Genomic DNA, 22,040 nt, shown 5'->3' with positions numbered 1-22,040 from the left:
TTTTTTCTTTGCATTCTGGGATTTGTAGTTTCAGTTGTATAATGGGAGAAGTGGTATTGGAAATGACAGAATGCAAAGGAAAAAAGAAAGACTTAAGAAGCACCTACACATTGTAATGGGTAATGTTGGGATGTATGCATGTGCTGCCAAAATATTAAACTGGCAGACACTAAGTGCCACTTTAAAATGGTACACAGGTCTATTTTATGTGTTTTTCCCTTATTTTATTAAAAAGTGACACAGTACTGCTGTACATACACATATGCATTGTTTAAGTTTCATGAACATGCTTGTAAAAAGAAACATTTTTAAATGCAGAGCATGCCAATTAATTGTTGCTTCATGTGAGCAAGTGATGAAAGTTGCAATGAATGGCATTTGCTACAGTGGTTAAAAAAGAGAAGATGCTTATTGAGAAGCTTACTACAGGATAAGTACAGGAACCCTCTACATATGTAGACTTCGAGAGACTAAGTGCAATGTTAGAGACCCGTGGTTTCTTCCCCTGCCAGAGAAATCGCATGAGAGTGCCCTTGGTTATTTTAAAGTAGGAGTCAGGGATCTGTACTGGGAGCATCTCAAATATGTAAAGGATCTTGGGGCATATTACCATTTTAATTGCGTTCAACCTACCCATCCATGAGACGCTAAGCTTATTCCATTTTGCTAGGTCCGTCTCCAGTCCAATAATCAGGGGGGGCGGATTTTCCTCATACAGATCCTTCAGTTATCTAGTGACTGTAATGCCCAGGTACCTCAGCGTCCCCATACTAACCCTCATGCCCAGATATGAGAATCGCTCAACATCACCATCCCTGCGTCTATCCAAGGGGAAAAGGACCGACTTGCCCATTTTTATATTGAAGCCTTCCTTGCAGCCATATTCTTCAAACACAGCTACAGCCGCCTGCATGGAGGTCAACGAGTTTGCCACATCCAGGAGCATGTCATCCTTGTACAGTCCCAATTTATAAGCCCCCGGGGCCTGTGCAAGATCCCCGGACCAAGCTGCTCTCCATACGTTTGGCCCCAGTCTGCAGTCTCCATTAACCCTCTTCCTGCAGTTTGTCATTCCCCTTTCCATTGAGTCTGAGGACGGGGGCCACACACCTCCACACCATCCCTCGACTGCGCTCCTGAGGCCTCCAGATCCAGTGAGGCAGGCACACGCCCCAGTCCAGCGGGCCCTCACCTCACTCTCCGGTCCTCTGTATGGTCTTGAGGTTGGCTCTGGTCCCTGGCTCGGGCCACCCACTCAGTAGGAGGGCCCAAGGTGTTCCAGAGCATCCTAGTATTGTATGCTCATCACCACCCGACCAAAAAAGGTCAGATGGGTCCTGGGGCCCTGCTGGGTGAAGTGGGCACCCTCCCCAGTTCTGGGGGCCCCCCTTGCACCCCCATTGTAGTCCTTGCAACCCCATTGTAGCCTTATGTGTTGGCCTCACACACACTACAGCCCAGGGTCGTCTCTCAGCGCTCGGGCTACCTTCACCAACGGCTGCCAGGGGACTTGGCTCCAAGGCACCATGGTGCAAGGAGCTGAGAGCACTACATGCTCTGATGTCCATGCCGGCAGCCCAGGTTGACCCGTGAAGCCTCCTTCAAGGCCCAAAGGGGGGCTGGGTCTATGTATTGTAGATGGGGAGGGGGCACGAAGCACTGCAAATGGTCCTGTGTGTTGGGTGTACACCCGGGACTCCTTCTCACCTTTGGCTCCCTCATATCCTAGCAAGGGAGCAGGAGCTGGGCGGTCTACTTCCAAGTCAGGTCAGCAGTGTCAGAGACACTCCAGTGTCTCCGTGCCCCGGGCCTTCTCTCTCCAAACAGCGTGAAATCTAAAGTGGTGGGGGAGCTGAATCTCTTCTTTACTGGCACCAATTTCTACCGGACTTCGGGCAGAGTAAAGCCCACCTCCTGGGTGACGGAGGAGCGCATTCAGGCAACCGTTACCCCCCATCCTTGGTGGCCTCCAGAGCCACAGTTTTCGAACGCAAAACAATTACAATGATTCCAACTGTCCCACGCCTCAAATCTTTGGTTGTTTGAGGACTACCGTGCTGTCCGCAGACTTTGCAGGATGCACAAGGGCCAGGAACTTCTTTTTTGCACATATATTTTTAAACTGTGAAAGGTGGCTCCCAAAGGAAACTTTCTTTGTATTTTTAAAATGTTGTATTTGTTCAGCATTTTTTCTCAGTAGAGGCAAGGTAGGGGAGGGAAGGGAGTGGTGCCAACCACAGGGACAAAGGGGCATGTGGAGAGAGGAAGATGTTAGGTGGGCTTTAATCAGGTTGGTGGCAGTGTTTCTTATGCTCCTTGACCGCAGCCTCGAAAGCACTCCGAAACTGCTCCCCCCTACAGATCGGTGCATCACAGTATATGCATAGTACTGTAACACTCAAAAGGTAAGGGTCAACAGCCTTCTGTATGGCCTGTGAAGCCGCTGCCAGGATCCTCTGCCCCAAAGGAGTATCCTTTGTGGTGACAGAAGCAGATGAAGTTGATGGTGCGGAGGAAGTCAACTTGCTCTTACCTGAGAAAGATATTTATTGCCTTCCTCAGAGCCCTCCGGTGGGCCTATTTGGTGTAGTCCCATAGGAATACAAACTAGGTATTCTCGCGACTGATTACAAATTTGCACTCAGTGCATTGAACCTTGCTTGCACAAGCCTTTGAGACATTTCCAACGTGAAAAAGTGCCACTCCCAGGACTCACTCTGAGTACTAGTAACACAGACTTCCTCCACTTCATCCTCCTCTTCTTCTTGATCCTCCTCTTCTGCATTACCACACCTGTTCCCCTCTCCAGGCTCTCCGGGTTGTTGAGGTGGTGGTGGTGGTGGGGGTGGCTGGGAAGGAGAGATGGCCATAATAGATGCCATTATGGTCTGCAAGACATTCTGCCAAACAGATCTGCAAAGCTGGTGCTCTCTCCTGGATTGCCAGATTGAGAATGAGAAAAAGTAATGGGTGGGCCCCTTCTGAGGAACCATCCGCAGATAGTGATTTAAGACCCTTCTGTTCTGCTAATGCGGGACCTGACCTTTGATTTGATGGGAATCTGCCTTTCTGTTTCGTATGTCTTTGTTGATGCCACTTTGCCTTTGGGCCTTTAACTGGCGCCTTATAAATAAATATAAATAAATAAATAAATAGTGATACTTTCTGCGGACTACCGAGTCGCAAAAAGGCCTTGAAAAGTTGTGAAAAGTTGCCAGATCATCGTAGAATGGGTCTGGGAGCTGTGCAAGAGTAAAGTTTCTGCTTGAAACAAAATTCCAGGAGAAGGCAGCTTAGAGATGGGGAGTTCCTTTTTCTTTCTAAAACAAGGATTGCTTTACAGAAAAGAAACCTCCCCAGAAGGGATGGTAAAAATGCAATTAGTAATAACCAAAAGCCACCGAAAGATTGTTATAGATATCATGCATTGCCACCTTACCGGTATCGGGGGGCATTTAGGACATCCAAAAAAACCTAGGCACATATTGGTGGAAAGTTATACTGGACAGGTATCCACGCCGATGTAAACACTTTCATACAGACATGCGAACAATGTCAAAAGACCAGTACGGAGATCCCATCACCTGCTCCTCTGAACCCGTTGCTGATTATAGAAATCCCCTTTCTGAAAATAGTTATGGACATAATTGGACCGCTTAAAACCTCCATATTAGGCAATAAATATGTCCTTGTGATCATGGATCATGCAACCTGATATCCCATGGCATTCCCAATGTGAAATAATACCACCCAGCAGATCCTTAAACATCTTCTAACATATTTCTCCAGGGTCGGTTTTCCCAAGGAAATACTAACGGACCAGGGTTCAAATTTTATGAATAAGCTTATGGCCGAAGTCAAAGAGCTACTCCACATTACCACCTTGTGAACTTCTGTGTACCATCCCCAAACCAATGGCTTAGTAGAAAGATTAAATAAAACCTTAAAATTAATTCTCCGAAAACTGATACACAAGGATGTGAAAGACTGGGACAGAATGAACACATGGGCACTATTAGCAGTGAGGAAAACCACCCAAGCTTCCACTGGTTTCTCTCCCTTTGAATTACTCTATGAAAGAGAGCCGAGAGATGTCCTGGACATGCTCCGGGAAACCTGGGAAGAATAAGAAGAGGCCCCTATTCTCATTTTACAAACTGCCACCCGAATGCAAGAACATATGTAGTTGGTCTGAGACTTAGTTTGTACTCATATGGAAAAAGCTCAGAGCCAACAAAAGGCTACTTTTGACAAGAAAGTGAATGTAAGATCTTTCTCCATAGGACAGAAAGTACTGGTCCTCTTACCAACTTCAGAAAATAAACTGGTCTCCAAGTGGCATGGACCTTATGAAGTAGTAGAAAGAACGGGAACCTGTACTTATAGAGGAAGCCCAATCACATCGAAAACAGAAAATCCAATTATATCACGTAAATCTCTTGAAAGAGTGGAAAGAGAACTCGTCAGCCACCCATGCCAAAGTACTAGCCCGTCTGCTTCCCGAAGACATAGATAACTTTGATTTAATTCCTTCTGAGTTATCTACTCAACACCAACAAGATTTAAAGGATGTAGTAATTTCATTTCCTGATGTATTCTTGGAAAAACCAGGAAGAGTAAAAGGTACATACCGCTATGTTAGAACACCTAAATGTAAAGTGGTACACTTAAAACCCTATCGACTCCCAGAAGCTCGTAAGCAGGTAGTGATGGAGGAAGTCAAAAAAAATGTGAAAGCCAATATTATTGAGCCATCCTCAAGTTCATGGTCCTCTCCTATCGCGCTGGTGACTAAACCTGAATGTTCCTGGAGATTCTGTATGAACTTCTGTCAAGTTAATTCCATATTGTAATTCAATGCCTATCACATGCCATACATCGACGACCTGATTGATAAATCCGGAGCAGCAACCTTTCTATCAACCCTTCCCGTATATGGACCAGATAAGGAAAATACAGTGTTTTCAATGCTGCTAGGATTATTCAAATTTAAAGTGCTAACTGTTAGTCTACACAATGCGCCAGCCACTTTCCAAAGCCTTGTGATCAAATCCTACAACCTTATTCTGATTTCTGTGGAGCTTATATTGATGATATCGTCATTTATAGTAAGTCTTGGGAGGATCAACTCTTCCATCTTTATACCTTCATGAAAGTCCTCAGAAACGCTGGCCTAACTGCTAATCCAGCTAAATGCAGATTGGCCCAATCAGCCATAAATATCTTGGCTTTTTTGTAGGGAACGGGAATGTACAAGCACAACATGAGAAGGTAAAAGCCACCTTAGATTCACCAACTCCCAAGACCAAAAGAGATCTCAGAGCATTTCTCACATTAATAGGATAACCGAAAGTGTATCCCCAACTTTTCACACAAAACAGCATGGCTGACAGATAAATTTAAGAATACCAAACCCCAGAAACTTCATTGGAATGACAAGGATGAGATATGTTATAGCACCTTGAAGTAGACACTGTGTCAGAACCCAATCCTAAAGGTAGTCGACTTCTCTAAGGAGTTGGTTTACAGAAGAATGCCTCCCTTACATGGTTAGGAGCCCTCCTGTCACAAGTTTGCGATGGATTGGAACATCCTATATTATTCACCAGCTGCAAGCTGTACCTACCTGAAAAAAATGACTCTGTTGGAACTGGAGGCCCTGGCCATGAAGTGGGCCATTATCCATCTTAGGTACAACCTATTGGGACAAAAGTTCAGACTTCTTACAGACCACTCACTCCTAGTTTGGATTAGCCAAAGTAAAGACTTCAACCCTAGGATCATACAATGGTTTCTAGACCTACAATCCTATTGTTTCACTGTGGAACACCGAAAAGGAAAAGACGAGGAAACTGTGACTTTTCTTTCCAGGTTCCCCTGTAAAACAAATGTGACTACATTGCATGGAAGAAGGGTATGTGAGAAACCTGAAGGTGTCTCCCTATCTAGTCCCCAGGGATCTGTCATCCAGGTGGCCAGGACATGGCGATCATTATTGGATCCAGTTCCTGATGGTGGATCAGTGAGGGAGGATCACATGGATGGGCTGTCCTTGGGGAGCAGGAGGCCCCTGGCCGAGATGCATTATCCCCCTTCTTTCAACACCTTTTCCCAATCCTACCATGTAGGATATTACAAAACACTGCCCCCCACTTTTCCAACACTGACACTTTTCCACAAATCGAAAGACAACAGACTAAAAGCAGAGCTGTTTACCTGACATGTCCCAATTCAAGGATCAGGCATGGTCAGGCAATTGACCAGAATCACACAAACATGACAGCCCTTTCCCTTCCCCACAGTGATAAAAGTGGAGCACAAGAGCACAGGACGAGCAAGGCAGACCGCACAACGTGAGAGCTAACTCAAAATGGCAGTTCAAAAGGAGGTGAAAGAAAGCGCATACCGAGGGGGTGACAAGGAAAGACACAGCCTTTCCCTTCACGACCAAGGCCTGTGAAACCTCTGCAGATGGAAACCTAAGACTAAAGAACAATAGCCAACGTGTATTGCAACAGACGTCAATGATACGCGAGACCCTCCTCCGCTGATAACCAAGCCGGGGAAGGACGCTGATCTCAGTGGTGCTAACCTTGACTAAAAGTATAAATAAAGCCAAGCGGTTCATCACAGCCAGTAAGTCGAGGGGAGAATCGATAAGAAACTGAACTGTGTTGAACGAACAGTAGCCAACAGTTCATTTGAACATTGAAAGTCTTAAAGATACGATTGAGGAAAGAGAGAGAAAACCAGCCACAGAGGAGTCAGGCACCACGTGGGTTCTAATGCAGGAAACTCTGGGCGATTACCTGATGGTAGAAACTACCGTCACCAGAAGCCCTTGGGAAGAGGCGAAAAGAGTTCAAAGTGGTCATACAGCTGTCTTGTAAAATCCTCTGTACCGTCTTTGACTGACAGATGATTGCAAAAGCTGAGGGAAATTAATCCCGCTTTGTGAAATAAGCTCATGAACAGTGTGTTGTAAAAGTTGACAAGAGTGAACCCGGCAGAGGGAAGTCAACAAAAACGGGTGAAGCCTGAAGAATTGTGTGAAAGTGGTTTGAGGCCGAAAGAGGGAGATCCAGGGGTGAATAGTTACCACCCAAAGTTAATTGGAAAAGGAACTTATTAGTTTATTTGTTGAATACGATTTGTGAAGGGTCAACGACCGAAAGAGGGGGACCCAGGGGAGAAGCCATCCCCCAAGGTCTACGCGAAACAGAACTTTGTGTTTGTTTGTTGGATACTTCAGGTCTCAAAGGCAAGAGACTTTTTATTGAAAAGAGACTTAACCATCAAAGAACTTGATAGTTGGTATGGAACTGTTGGCTCGTGCTGGGAAAGCTCAAAACATGGGGAAGGAAGACCCCTGGCAATCACATCCTGACTTATTATTTGGTAACACTTTTTCCTTTATTGAAAACCCAATCCCACACTCTTTCTGTAATTAGTTGTAAGAATTTGGCAATATTTTGTTTTTTACGTAGGCCTTTTATTTTGACGCAACGCCAATAGGACTGCCTTATTTTTCATTTGATGGTCGAAACTTGTTCCCATTTTAGATTTAGGTTTAGTTTAGGCATTTTTAAACCCTGCATTCATTGTTCAATAAACACCCTTGAACTGTGTTTACTTGTGTCTGTATTTACTGTTGCCACCATGAGTTCCTTACAGCGGCCACAGACACCATTCGCGTACACCACCATCACGCCACACAGGCATGGTCACATGATGTCGCCGGACGTCTGCGACCCCGATGGGTGTTCCCAGACATCATCCAGGTGCGAATCCCAGGGCGCAGCTGCCAGAGGTCTGTAGAACATGGACTAATTAAAAGTATGTCACAAGAAAAAGGACAAGTTCGGACATCCCACCTGTCCGGGAGCACCTCCGCAGACTAATGAAAAATGTGCTGCACGAAAACAGACATGCCCGGACATCGTGCCTGTCCGGGGGTCACCTCTATTTTGAGTGCGGACACCCTGGACAGTAGTGTAGTCCGTGGACTCAAAATGAGAGTTTTAAAAAAAGAAGCTAATACCACACAACAATAAAGAAAACATTTGTAGTACAAAACAAATATTTATTCAATAAAGGGATGGGGTATCAGAATAGGAAACATAAATGAGATAATTAGGAACTTGTGTACAATAATCATTAGGGGAGGAAGGGTGAGAGGTTTCATCAAATCGTCTGTGATTAAAATGTTCAGAATTTGTTGGGGATGATTGCTGGGGACAAGGGGGACAGGTTATGTTATGTTATGTTATTTTGCATTTATATAGCGCCTTATATACCATTGGTATGGTCTGAAGGCGCTGGTAGGTTGAACGCCCATGGGAACAGAAGTTCGGGTCAGTAGAGAGAGTAGAGAGAGTCCAAAAAGTGCGTGTGCGCACCAGGTATGTGTGCAGCTGGTGCGGAATTCAAGTGGTAGCTGCTTCTTAGCGGTAGGTGTGGTGGTTGAGAGATCAGGAGTATGTGTTCTCTGGCCGGCTTTATCCAGAGCGAGTGTGGTTGCGTTAGGCCTGAGGAGAACGCCTGGCTGTGGGGTGTGAAACCAGCAATGTTTACTTAGAGTGATGTGGAGTGAGCGGGAGATGTAGATATGAGAACAGTTATACCGAATGGTGTCATAGTATCTCTGTGTTGTAGTTGAGTGGTGGTGTAAGGGAGAGAGTAAGCGTGGGGTGTGGTATGATGTATGTTTTTTCAAAAGTTCCCTGCATTCCAAAGCATATTATGTTTGTCACGCAGTTCCGTGCGGGCAGGTCCCTTCTATGCATTTTGTTCATTTCAGGTGTTCAGGATTGTCCTACACATTCATGTCTACTCGACATATTCAAGTACTCTGGTTCACTTTGCGTGCTCAAGTCTGTCCTTCATTCTCCAGTGAGGCAGGGGGTGGGGGAACAGGGGAGACATTCTCCAGTGAGCTTCACGCATGCTCTCATGTGTTCCATACGTATGTACTCCTGTCCTTGCGCATGCACTCCAGTCTACCCCGAGCTTGTACTTTTGACTGGCCACGCGTTTGTCTGCTCTGTATACTCAACCGCTCTGTATACACCTCTGTTCAGTACGCTCTTATGATCTACACACTCATCAGGTCTACCCACTGATACCCTCAACATACTATTCCTCAGCTCCACGTACTCATCCATTCAGCATACTGCTCCGTTCAGCATACTCATCCGCTCTACAAATCCATCTGCTCCATGCGTTCGCCCGCACCACACAGTCATTTGTTCTGTACACTCATCCGCTCCACAGACTCAACAGCACCACATACATTCTTCCGCGTCTATATACTCGTCCAGATTAGACACTCATTCAGTCCACAACACTCATCCGGTCCAACCACTCATCGGCACAACATACTGCTCGTCGGCTTGACAATACTACTCGTCTGCTCTGCATGTCCATCCATTCCACACACTCATCTGCTCTATGTATTTGTCCGCTCCACGCATTCATCCGCTTCACACACTCGTCAACTCCACATACACATCCGCTCCATACACTCATCCACACTACACGTTCACTTTTTCGCTCTCCACACTCATCTGCTTCATCCCACTCACCCGCTCTCCACACTCACCCACTCTCCACACTCACCCGCTCTCCACACTCATCCGCTCTCCACACTCATCCGCTCACCCGCTCTCCATGCACATCCGCTCTCCATGCTCATCCGATCTCAGCGCACATTCGAACTTTGCGCTCGTCCGCACTCTACGCTCATCCGTTCTCAACGTTCGTCCGTTCGTCCGTTCTTTATGCTCATGCAAGGTGCAAGAAGAACAGTGGTAGGGAACATTTCTAATGACATTATTGTTGATGTACTGTAAAAGTTCCTTAAAATCATTACTTGGTTAATCCATGATTTCAGTATTTAATGTTGGGAAAGGACTTCTCTTTCTGATTCTTGGGATTGTGAATGATTAAACCAGGGTGGTGTTCCTTCATGAAAACTATGTACTGTAAGAGAAATGGAAATTATTATTTTAGTGAGGTGTGTACAAAATACATAGTTTGGTGACATTAAATTATCTATTGTATACCTTTCGAGATGTTATTGTTACTCATTTCTTCTTTTGGAAATTTCTCCTCTAACCATTCAACATGCCTGCCTTTTCTGTGAGAAAAAAAGGGCTTATGTCTTATAACACAAGTTTATGTAATGAAAGCTAATAAAAACAAAAATAAATGCAATGCAATTGCTATTTAGTGAGAATGTGTTGTTCAATAAGCACCTGGTGTTTTTTAATCTGTATGCAGAGTTGTAGTGAGGAGATTATATGAAGTGTATATTTATGGTTTGTGATTGGTGCATTCCATTCTAATGTGTGTTATATAAAAAAAAGTAATTTGTATTTTTTATCGTGATTGTTTGTACAAAAAGGTATATTTGAACGTTGTAAACATTAGTTGTGATTTTAGGTACATCTGTTTGTTGGTTGATAGGTACATCTTTTTTAGGTCTCCCCTACGTTTCTGAGCCTTGTAAATGTTGCCCGACGTCCGCTGAATACCGTGCTGTCCATGGACTGTGTATCTGCCATATTGGGGTGGTGGGTGTATAATATAGTGAACGTTTAGCTTAATAAAGAGGCACTGGTAAAAACCTATGAAATTCACTGAAAAGGCTTTGTTAAAGGGACGTTATGGTTAAGTTGCACTAACAAAACCCATGAAATTCACTGTAACCATAATGTCCCTTTAAAAACGTTCTCTCACTGAATTTCATGGGTTTTGTTAGTGCAACTTAACCATAATATCCCTTTAATAAAGATTTCTCAGTGAATATATATCACATGGTGGCTTATAACTTCGCTCTCCCTGGACGAATCCTCACCAAACTTTGCAAAAAAAGTATATGGCCCACTCTGAATTTCCTTGCAAAGTTTCGTGAGGTTCGGTCCAGGGGGAGCAAAGTTATAGGGGGGTCCCAATATTTTTTTTTCTCCATCGACTGAATGGGAAAAAACGTTGCTCACGCCTACAGCTCAAACCGTTGGACGGATTTTCACCAAATTTGGACCAGGAGCAGCGGCTTGGTCCCGAAAGCGTGCTTTTGAAAATTTGGACAAAATCCGTCCAGTAGTTTTTATTTAAATGACCAAAAAGTAGGTCAGAAAAAATAAGTGATATCTGTGTTCGCTTCGCGGACACACTTCCCTGTTCGCTCCGCGGACAGGACGGGGATTGGGCAAGCAGCTTGCGCCATGTCCGCAGACATCTCACGTGCTTTTCTATTGGCTGCCGTGAAGCGTGCAGTGCGTCTATTTTCAGAGACGCCCGCCATCTTTGTTTATCGCATTAGAGGCTTTATCAATAGGAGCGGGATCTGCTGCCTGCACAGTGTAGACGTGGTCTGCGTCGGCTCTGCATCGGCCACGAGTGTACCTGTAGGCAGTAATGTTTCTTTCAAGGCAGTGAGGCGCAAGCCCTCGTGTCTCTCTCCCCTTCCCCCCACCCCGCTCCTGGCCCGTGTCTCCCCTGTTCCCCCCACCCCCCACTGATCCTCTGTGTGTTCCTCCCGTTCCCTCCACCCCCCGCTCATGCCCCGTGTCTCCCTCCTTTTCCCACCACCCCCCGCTCATGCTCCGTTTCTCCTTCCCGTTCCCCCGCTCATGTCCCGTGTCTCCCTCCTTCTCCCCACCATCCGTTCATGCCCCGGTCTCCCCTGTTCCCCCACCCTCGCTCATGCCCCATGTCTCCCTCCTTTCCCCCACACCCCCCCGCTCATGCCCTGTATCTGCCCTGTTCCCCCCACCCCCCACTCATGCCACATGTCTCCCCTGTTCACCCCCACCCCCACGCTTATGCCCCGTGTCTCCCTCTTGTTCCCCCCAACCCCGCTCATGCCCTGTGTCCCGCTCCTATCCCCTCACCCCCTGATAATGCCCCGTGTCCCCCTCCTTTACCCCCCCACCCCCGCTCAGGCCCCGTGTCTCCCATGTTCCCCACCCCCCCGCTCATGCCCCGTGTCTCCCTCCTTCCCCCCAACCCCCTGTTCATGCCCTGTGTGTGCCCTGTTCCCCCCCACCCCCCTGCTCATGCCCCGTGTCTCCCCTGTTACCCCCCACCCCCTGCTCATGCCCCATGTCTCCCTTGTGTTACCACCCACCCCCCCGCTCATGCCCCGTGTCTCCCTTGTGTTACCCCCCACCCCCCGCTCATGCCCCGTGTCTCCCTTGTGTTACCCCCCACCCCCTCTCATGCTTCGTTTCTCCCTTGTGTTACCCCCCAATCCCACTCATGCCTTGTGTCTCCCTCGAGGTTACTACCCCACCCCCGCTCATGCCCTGTGTCTCCCCTGTTCCCCCACCCCCCGCTCATGCCCCGTGTCTCCCTTTTGTTACCCCACCCCCTGGCTCATGCCCCATGTCTCCCCTGTTCCACCCCACCCCCCGCTCATGCCCTGAGTCTCCCTCGTGTACCCCCCACCCCCCGCTCATGCCCCGTGTGTCTCCTGTTGCCCCCACCCTCCGCTCATGTCCCGTGTCTCCCTCGTGTTCCCCCCACCCCCCGCTCATGCCCCGTGTTACCCCCCCACCCCCCGCTCATGCCCCGTGTCTCCCTCTTTCCCCCCACCCCCTTTCATGCCCCGTGTCCCCCTCCTTCCCCCCACCCCCAGCTCATGCCCCATGTCCCCCTCCTTTCCCCCCACCCCTCAAGCTCATGCGCCGTGTCTCCCCTGTTCCCCCCACCCCCGCTCATTCCCCGTGTCCCTCGCCTTTCCCCTCACCCCCCGCTCATGCGCTGTGTCTCCCCTGTTCCCCCCACCCCCGCTCATGTCCTGTGTCTCTCTCTTTCCCCCCCACCCCCTGCTCATGCCCCGTGTGTGCACTGTTCCCCCCAGCCCCGGTCATGCCCTGTCTCCCCTGTTACCCCCCACCCCCCAGTCATGCCCCGTGTCTCCTCTGTTACCCCCACCCCCCGCTCATGCCCCATGTCTCCCTTGTGTTAGCCCCCACCCCCCGCTCATGCCCCATGTCTCCCCTGTTCCCCCACCCCCTGCCCCATGTCTCCCTCCTTCCCCACCACCTTCGCTCATGCCCCATGTCTCCCTCCTTCCCCCTCCCCACCCTCGCTCATGCCCCGTGTCTCCCTCGTTTCCCCCCACCCCCGCTCATGCTCCGTGTGTCTCTCCCCTTCCCCCCACACCCCGCTCATGCCCCGTGTGTCTCTCCCCTTCCCTGCAAACCCTGCTCATGCCCCGTGTGTCTCTCCCCTTCCCCCAACCCCCCGCTCATGCCCTGTGTTTCTCTCCCCTTCCCCCACCCCCGCTCATGCCCCGTGTCTCCCCTTTTCTCCCCCACCCTCTGCTCATGCCCCTTGTCTCCCCTGTCCCCCCCACCCCCCGCTCATGGCCTGTGTCTCCCTCGTGTTCCCCCTACCCCCCGCTCATGCCCCGTGTCTGCCCTGTTCCCCCAATCCCCCCAGCTCATGCCACATGTCTCCCCTGTTCCCCCCGCTCATGCCACATGTATCCCCTGTTCCCCTCACTCCCCGCTCATGCCACATGTCTTCCTCCCCCCCGCTCATGCCCCGTGTCCCCCTACTTTCCCCCCCCACCCCCGCTCATGCCCCATGTCCACCTCCTTTCCCCCCACCCCCTGCACATGTCCCGTGTCTCCCTCCTTTCCCCCCCACCCCCTGCTCATGCCCCGTGTGTGCCCTGTTCCCCCCACCCCCCGCTCATGCCCTGTCTCCCCTGTTACCCCCCACCCCCCAGTCATGCCCCGTGTCTCCCCTGTTACCCCCCACCCCTCGCTCATGCCCCATGTCTCCCTTGTGTTAGCCCCCACCCCCCGCTCATGCCCCATGTCTCCCCTGTTCCCCCACCCCCCGCTCATGCCCCATGTATCCCTCCTTCCTCCCACCTCCGCTCATGCCCCGTGTCTCCCTCCTTCCCCCTCCCCACCCTCGCTCATGCCCCATGTCTCCCCCTTTTCCCCCCACTCCCCGCTCATGCTCTGTGTGTCTCTCCCCTTCCCCCCACACCCTGCTCATGCACGGGTATGTCTCTCCCCTTCCCCGCACCCCCTGCTCATGCCTGGTGTGTCTCTCCCCTTCCCCCGACCCCCCGCTCATGCCCCGTATCTCTCTCCCCTGTTACCCCCACCCCCTGCTCATGCCCCGTGTCTCCCCTGTTCTCCCAACCCCGCTCTTGCCCCGTGACTCCCGCCTTTCCCCCCACCCACCGCTCATGCCCCGTGTCTCCATCCTTTTCCCCCTCACCCACCTCTCATGCCCCGTGTCTGTGCTGTTTCCCCCACCCCCTGCTCATGCCCCGTGTTTTGCCTGTTTCCCCCACCCCCTGCTCATGCCACATGTCTCCCCTGTTCCCCCCACCCCCCTGCTCATGCCCCGTGTCTTCCTCCTCCCCCCACCCCCGCTCATGTCCCGTGTCCCCCTACTTTCCCGCCCACCCCCCGCTCATGCCCCATGTCCCCCTCCTTTCCCCCCCACCCCCTGCACATGCCCCGTGTCTCCCCTGTATCCCCCACCCCCGCTCATGCCCCTTGTCTCCCTCCTTTACCCCCCACCCCCGCTCATGCCCCGTGTGTGCCCTGTTCCCCCCACCGCCCGCTCATGCCCTGTGTCTCCCGTTACCCCCACCCCCCGCTCATGCCCCGTGTGTTCCCTGTTCTCCCCACCCCCCGCGCTCATGCCCCGTGTCTCCCTTGTGTTACCTCTAACCCCCCGCGTTCATGCCCTGTGTCTCCCTTGTGTTACCCCCCACCCCCCGCTCATGCTCCGTGTCTCCTTTGTGTGACCCCCCACCCCCGCTCATGCCCATGTCTCCTTTGTGTTACCCCCCCACCCCCGCTCATGCCCATGACTCCCTTGTGTTACCCCCCACCCCCCCGCTCATGCCCCGTGTCTCCCTTGTGTTACCCCCCCACCCCCTGCTCATGCCCCGTGTCTCCTGTGTTACCCCCATCCACCGCTCATGCCCCGTGTCTCCCCTGTTCCCCCACCCCCCGCTCATGCCCCGTGTCTCCCCTGTTCCCCCACCCCCGCTCATGCCCCGTGTCTCCCACCTTCGCCCCCACCCCCCGCTCATGCCCCGTGTCTCCCTCCTTTCCCCTCCCACCCCCGCTCATGCCCCGTGTCTCTCTCCTGTTCCCCCCAGCCCCCGCTCATGCCCCGTGTGTGCCCTGTTCCCCCCAGCCCCCGCTCATGCCCCGTGTGTGCCTTGTTTCCCCCACACTCCCCGCTCATGCCCCGTGTCTCCCTTGTGTTACCACCCACCCTCCTCTCATGCCATGTGTCTCCCTTGTGTTACCCCCCACCCCCTGCTCATGCCCCATGTCCCCCTACTTTCCCCCCCACCCCCGCTCATGCCCCATGTCCACCTCCTTTCCCCCCCACCCCCTGCACATGTCCTGTGTCTCCCTCCTTTCCCCCCCACCCCCTGCTCATTCCCCGTGTGTGCCCTGTTCCCCCCACCCCCCGCTCATGCCCTGTCTCCCCTGTTACACCCCACCCCCCAGTCATGCCCCGTGTCTCCTCTGTTACCCCCCACCCCTCGCTCATGCCCCATGTCTCCCTTGTGTTAGCCCCCACCCCCCGCTCATGCCCCATGTCTCCCCTGTTCCCCCACACCTCGCTCATGCCCCATGTCTCCCTCATTCCCCCCACCTCCGCTCATGCCCCGTGTCTCCCTCCTTCCCCCTCCCCACCCTCGCTCATGCCCCATGTCTCCCTCCTTTCCCCCCACCCCCCGCTCATGCTCCGTGTGTCTCTCCCCATCACCCCACACCCTGCTCATGCCCCGTGTGTCTCTCCCCTTCCCCGCACCCCCTGCTCATGCCTCGTGTGTCTCTCCCCTTCCCCCGACCCCCCGCTCATGCCCCGTATCTCTCTCCCCTGTTACCCCCACCCCCCCACTCATGCCCCGTGTCTCCACTCTTCTCCCAACCCCGCTCTTGCCCCGGGACTCCCTCCTTTCCCCCCACCCCCTGCTCATGCCCCGTGTTTTGCCTGTTCCCCCCACCCCCCGCTCATGCCACATGTCTCTCCTGTTCCCCCCACCCCCCCGCTCATGCCCTGTGTCTTCCTACTCCCCCCACCCCCGCTCATGTCCCGTGTCCCCCTACTTTCCCCCCCACCCCCTGCTCATGCCCCATGTCCCCCTCCTTTCCCCCGCACCCCCTGCACATGCCCCGTGTCTCCCCTGTTCCCCCCACCCCCCGCTCATGCCCCGTGTCTCCCTCCTTTCCCCCCACCCCCCACTCATGCCCGTGTGTGCCCTGTTCCCCCCCACCGCCCGCTCATGCCCTGTGTCTCCCGTTACCCCCCACCCCCGCTCATGCCCCGAGTGTGCCCTGTACTCCCCACCCCCCACGCTCATGCCCCGTGTCTCCCTTGTGTTACCTCCAACCCCCCGCGTTCATGCCCTGTGTCTCCCTTGTGTTACCCCCCACCCCCCGCTCATTCCCCGTGTCTCCTTTGTGTGACCCCCCATCACCGCTCATGCCCATGTCTCCAATGTGTTACCCCCCACCCCCGCTCATGCCCATGTCTCCCTTGTGTTACCCCCCCACCCCCCGCTCATGCCCCGTGTCTCCTGTGTTACCCCCATCCACCGCTCATGCCCCGTGTCTCCCCTGTTCCCCCACCCCCGCTCATGCCTCGTGTTTCCCGCCTTTGCCCCCACCCCCGCTCATGCCCCGTGTCTCCCTCCTTTCCCCTCCCACCCCCGCTCATGCCCCATGTCTCTCTCCTGTTCCCCCCACCCCCCGCTCATGCCCCGTGTGTGCCCTGTTCCCCCCCAGCCCCCGCTCATGCCCCGTGTGTGCCTTGTTCCCCCCACCCCCAGCTCATGCCCTGTGTGCCCTGTTTCCCCCATACCCCCCGATCATGCCCTGTCTCCCCTGCTCATGCCTTGTGTCTCCCTTGTGTTACCCCCCACCCCCTGCTCATGCCCCGTTTCTCCCTTGTGTTACCCCCCACTCATGCCCCGTGTATCCCTTGTGTTACCACCAACTCTCCTCTCATGCCCCGTGTCTCCCTTTTGTTACCCCCCACCCCCCGCTCATGCCCCATGTCTCCCTCCTTTCCCCCACCCCCCGCTCATGCCCCATGTCTCCCTCCTTTCCCCCCACCTCCTCCTTTCCCCCCCACCCCCGCTCATGCCCCGTGTCTCCATCCTTTTCCCCCCACCCCCCGCTCATGCCCCGTGTCTCTCTCCTTTCCCCCCAACCTCCGCTCATGCTCTGTGTCTCCCCTGTTCACCCCACCCCCTGCTCATGCCCCGTGTTTTGCCTGTTCCCCCCACCCCCCGCTCATGCCACATGTCTCTCCTGTTCCCCCCACCCCCCCGCTCATGCCCTGTGTCTTCCTACTCCCCCCACCCCCGCTCATGTCCCGTGTCCCCCTACTTTCCCCCCCACCCCCTGCTCATGCCCCATGTCCCCCTCCTTTCCCCCGCACCACCTGCACATGCCCCGTGTCTCCCCTGTTCCCCCCACCCCCCGCTCATGCCCCGTGTCTCCCTCCTTTCCCCCCACCCCCCACTCATGCCCGTGTGTGCCCTGTTCCCCCCCACCGCCCGCTCATGCCCTGTGTCTCCCGTTACCCCCCACCCCCGCTCATGCCACGAGTGTGCCCTGTTCTCCCCACCCCCCACGCTCATGCCCCGTGTCTCCCTTGTGTTACCTCCAACCCCCCCGCGTTCATGCCCTGTGTCTCCCTTGTGTTACCCCCCACCCCCCGCTCATGCCCCGTGTCTCCTTTGTGTGACCCCCCATCCCCGCTCATGCCCATGTCTCCAATGTGTTACCCCCCACCCCCGCTCATGCCCATGTCTCCCTTGTGTTACCCCCCCACCCCCCCGCTCATGCCCCGTGTCTCCTGTGTTACCCCCATCCACCGCTCATGCCCCGTGTCTCCCCTGTTCCCCCACCCCCGCTCATGCCTCGTGTCTCCCGCCTTTGCCCCCACCCCCGCTCATGCCCCGTGTCTCCCTCCTTTCCCCTCCCACCCCCGCTCATGCCCCATGTCTCTCTCCTGTTCCCCCCACCCCCCGCTCATGCCCCGTGTGTGCCCTGTTCCCCCCAGCCCCCGCTCATGCCCCGTGTGTGCCTTGTTCCCCCCACCCCCAGCTCATGCCCTGTGTGCCCTGTTTCCCCCATACCCCCCGATCATGCCCTGTCTCCCCTGCTCATGCCTTGTGTCTCCCTTGTGTTACCCTCCACCCCCTGCTCATGCCCCGTTTCTCCCTTGTGTTACCCCCTGCTCATGCCCCGTGTATCCCTTGTGTTACCACCCACCCTCCTCTCATGCCCCGTGTCTCCCTTTGGTTACCCCCCACCCCCCGCTCATGCCCCATGTCTCCCTCCTTTCCCCCACCCCCCCCTCATGCCCCATGTCTCCCTCCTTTCCCCCACCTCCTCCTTTCCCCCCCACCCCCGCTCATGCCCCGTGTCTCCATCCTTTTCCCCCCAGCCCCCGCTCATGCCCCGTGTCTCTCTCCTTTCCCCCCAACCTCCGCTCATGCTCTGTGTCACCCCTGTTCACCCCACCCCCTGCTCATGCCCCGTGTTTTCCCTGTTCTCCCCACCCCTTGTTAATGTGCCTTGTCTCCCATGTTCCACCCCACCCCCTGCTCATGCCCCGTGTCTCCCAGATTTCCCCCCAACCCCCTGTTCATGCCCTGTGTCTTCCCTGTTGCCCCCACCCCCCGCTCATGCCCCGTGTCCTTCTCTTGTTGCCCCCACCCCCCGCTCATGCCCCGTGTGTGCCCTGTTCCCCCCCCTGTCTCCCTGTTACCCCCCACCCCCCGATCATGCCCCATGTCTCCCTTGTTACCCCCACCCCCGCTCATGCCCCGTGCCTCCCTTGTGTTACCCCCCGACCCCCCGCTCATGCCCCGTGTCTCCTTTGTGTTACCCCCACCCCCGCTCATGCCCGTGTCTCCCTTGTGTAACCACCCACCCCCTGCTCATGCCCCGTGTCTCCTGTGTTACCCCCCACCCCCTGCTCATGCCCCGTGTCTCCCCTGTTCCCCGACTCCCTGCTCATGCACCGTGTCTCCCTCCTGTACCCCCAACCCCCCGCTCATGGCCCGTGTCTCCCTCGTGTTCCCCCCATCCCCCGCTCATGGTCCGTGTCTCCCTCATGTTCCACCCACCCAGCGCTCATGGCCCGTGTCTGTCCTGATCCCCCCAACCCCCCACTCATGCCCCATGTCTCCCTTGTGTTACCACCCACGCTCCCGCTCATGCCCCGTGTCTCCCTTGTTCCCCCACCCCCTGCCCCATGTCTCCCTCCTTCCCCCCCACCTCCGCTCATGCCCCATGTCTCCCTCCTTCACCCTCCCCACCCTCGCTCATGCCCCCTGTCTCCCTCCTTTCCCCCCACCCCCCGCTCATGCTCCATGTGTCTCTCCCCTTCCCCGCAACCCCTGCTCATGCTCCGTGTGTCTCTCCCCTTCCCCCAACCCCCCGCTCATGCCCCGTGTTTCTCTCCCCTTCCCCCCACCCCCGCTCATGCCCCGTGTCTCCCCTGTTCTCCCCCACCCTCTGCTCATGCCCCTTGTCTCCCCTGTCCCCCCCACCCCCCGCTCATGGCCTGTGTCTTCCTCGTGTTCCCCCATCCCCCGCTCATGCCCCATGTCTGCCCTGTTCCCCCAACCCCCCCAGCTCATGCCACATGTCTCCCCTGTTCCCCCCGCTCATGCCACATGTCTCCCCTGTTCCCCTCACTCCCCGCTCATGCCACATGTCTCCCATGTTCCCCCCACCCCCCGCTCATGCCCCGTGTCTCCCCCCCTCATGCCCCGTGTCCCCCTACTTTCCCCCCCACCCCCGCTCATGCCCCATGTCCACCTCCTTTCCCCCCCACCCCCTGCACATATCCCGTGTCTCCCTCCTTTCCCCCCCACCCCCTGCTCATGCCCCGTGTGTGCCCTGTTCCCCCCACCCCCCAGTCATGCCCCGTGTCTCCCCTGTTACCCTTCACCCCTCGCTCATGCCCCATGTCTCCCTTGTGTTAGCCCCCACCCCCCGCTCATGCCCCATGTCCCCCTACTTTCCCCCCCACCCCCGCTCATGCCCCATGTCCACCTCCTTTCCCCCCCACCCCCTGCACATGTCCTGTGTCTCCCTCCTTTCCCCCCCACCCCCTGCTCATTCCCCGTGTGTGCCCTGTTCCCCCCACCCCCCGCTCATGCCCTGTCTCCCCTGTTACACCCCACCCCCCAGTCATGCCCCGTGTCTCCTCTGTTACCCCCCACCCCTCGCTCATGCCCCATGTCTCCCTTGTGTTAGCCCCCACCCCCCGCTCATGCCCCATGTCTCCCCTGTTCCCCCACACCTCGCTCATGCCCCATGTCTCCCTCATTCCCCCCACCTCCGCTCATGCCCCGTGTCTCCCTCCTTCCCCCTCCCCACCCTCGCTCATGCCCCATGTCTCCCTCCTTTCCCCCCACCCCCCGCTCATGCTCCGTGTGTCTCTCCCCATCACCCCACACCCTGCTCATGCCCCGTGTGTCTCTCCCCTTCCCCGCACCCCCTGCTCATGCCTCGTGTGTCTCTCCCCTTCCCCCGACCCCCCGCTCATGCCCCGTATCTCTCTCCCCTGTTACCCCCACCCCCCCACTCATGCCCCGTGTCTCCACTCTTCTCCCAACCCCGCTCTTGCCCCGGGACTCCCTCCTTTCCCCCCACCCCCTGCTCATGCCCCGTGTTTTGCCTGTTCCCCCCACCCCCCGCTCATGCCACATGTCTCTCCTGTTCCCCCCACCCCCCCGCTCATGCCCTGTGTCTTCCTACTCCCCCCACCCCCGCTCATGTCCCGTGTCCCCCTACTTTCCCCCCCACCCCCTGCTCATGCCCCATGTCCCCCTCCTTTCCCCCGCACCCCCTGCACATGCCCCGTGTCTCCCCTGTTCCCCCCACCCCCCGCTCATGCCCCGTGTCTCCCTCCTTTCCCCCCACCCCCCACTCATGCCCGTGTGTGCCCTGTTCCCCCCCACCGCCCGCTCATGCCCTGTGTCTCCCGTTACCCCCCACCCCCGCTCATGCCCCGAGTGTGCCCTGTACTCCCCACCCCCCACGCTCATGCCCCGTGTCTCCCTTGTGTTACCTCCAACCCCCCGCGTTCATGCCCTGTGTCTCCCTTGTGTTACCCCCCACCCCCCGCTCATTCCCCGTGTCTCCTTTGTGTGACCCCCCATCACCGCTCATGCCCATGTCTCCAATGTGTTACCCCCCACCCCCGCTCATGCCCATGTCTCCCTTGTGTTACCCCCCCACCCCCCGCTCATGCCCCGTGTCTCCTGTGTTACCCCCATCCACCGCTCATGCCCCGTGTCTCCCCTGTTCCCCCACCCCCGCTCATGCCTCGTGTTTCCCGCCTTTGCCCCCACCCCCGCTCATGCCCCGTGTCTCCCTCCTTTCCCCTCCCACCCCCGCTCATGCCCCATGTCTCTCTCCTGTTCCCCCCACCCCCCGCTCATGCCCCGTGTGTGCCCTGTTCCCCCCCAGCCCCCGCTCATGCCCCGTGTGTGCCTTGTTCCCCCCACCCCCAGCTCATGCCCTGTGTGCCCTGTTTCCCCCATACCCCCCGATCATGCCCTGTCTCCCCTGCTCATGCCTTGTGTCTCCCTTGTGTTACCCCCCACCCCCTGCTCATGCCCCGTTTCTCCCTTGTGTTACCCCCCACTCATGCCCCGTGTATCCCTTGTGTTACCACCAACTCTCCTCTCATGCCCCGTGTCTCCCTTTTGTTACCCCCCACCCCCCGCTCATGCCCCATGTCTCCCTCCTTTCCCCCACCCCCCGCTCATGCCCCATGTCTCCCTCCTTTCCCCCCACCTCCTCCTTTCCCCCCCCACCCCCGCTCATGCCCCGTGTCTCCATCCTTTTCCCCCCACCCCCCGCTCATGCCCCGTGTCTCTCTCCTTTCCCCCCAACCTCCGCTCATGCTCTGTGTCTCCCCTGTTCACCCCACCCCCTGCTCATGCCCCGTGTTTTGCCTGTTCCCCCCACCCCCCGCTCATGCCACATGTCTCTCCTGTT

This window comes from Ambystoma mexicanum, chromosome 8 (assembly GCF_040938575.1).
Source record: "Ambystoma mexicanum isolate Mex_15411 chromosome 8, UKY_AmexF1_1, whole genome shotgun sequence".
In the NCBI taxonomy this organism is placed as follows: domain Eukaryota; kingdom Metazoa; phylum Chordata; class Amphibia; order Caudata; family Ambystomatidae; genus Ambystoma; species Ambystoma mexicanum.
Note: the sequence above shows the minus strand (reverse complement) of the source record.